Source organism: Gekko japonicus, unplaced genomic scaffold, assembly GCF_001447785.1.
Source record: "Gekko japonicus isolate JY-2015 unplaced genomic scaffold, Gekko_japonicus_V1.1 scaffold2748, whole genome shotgun sequence".
Classification (NCBI taxonomy): domain Eukaryota; kingdom Metazoa; phylum Chordata; class Lepidosauria; order Squamata; family Gekkonidae; genus Gekko; species Gekko japonicus.
The window spans coordinates 73,460-74,217 of NW_015168736.1; positions in this window are offsets into that span (position 1 = coordinate 73,460).

The window sequence follows — 758 nt, forward strand, 5'->3', positions numbered from 1 at the left end:
TGGAGAGACAGCAGCCGGGCTCATTATAAACAAGCAAAGACGAACCTGGAGGGGATCACCTGTGAGCAAAAAGAGTAGAAAGTGGGGCTTGTTTATTTTTCAATTACAGGTATGCCTGTCAGAAGACAAAGGAGAGTGGTGGCATAACCTCAACCTTCATCGGGAATAACAACAACAGCAATGCTAATATTAATAATGAACATGGGAACTTAGAAATCACTTCAACGCTACACTGTGAGGCTGGGAGAGAATACGAAGAATACACTGAAGTGACAGACTCAACCACTAGACGAAGCCACTCCCTGCAGGATGAATACACTTGTTTTGCAGGGTGATGGAGCAGATGCTGCTGAAGAGTGAATGCGTCCATTCAGGACAACCTGAAAGACACCTCCGTGGTCGTTATTCTTTTGTATCTTTTATGCCAATCGTAGGCTGTCGGACAGCCGCAGAGCATAGATCATGGTGGTCTTAGGAATGGCTCATCTATTTGGCGTCACGGTTAGGTTAGGTAGAGTTTGGTGAAGTGGTTAGGAGCGCGGACTCTAACCTGGGAGAACCGGGTTTGATTCCCCACTCCTCCACAGGCAGCTGCTGGTGTGACCTTGAGTCAGTTACAAGTTCTTTCAGAGCTGTTCTTTCATGAGCAGTTCTTGAAAGAGCTGTCTCAGCCCCACCTACCTCACAGGGTGTCTGTTGTGGGGAGGAAAAGGGAAAGGAGATTGTAAGCCACTCTGAGACTCCTTTGGGTAGTGAAG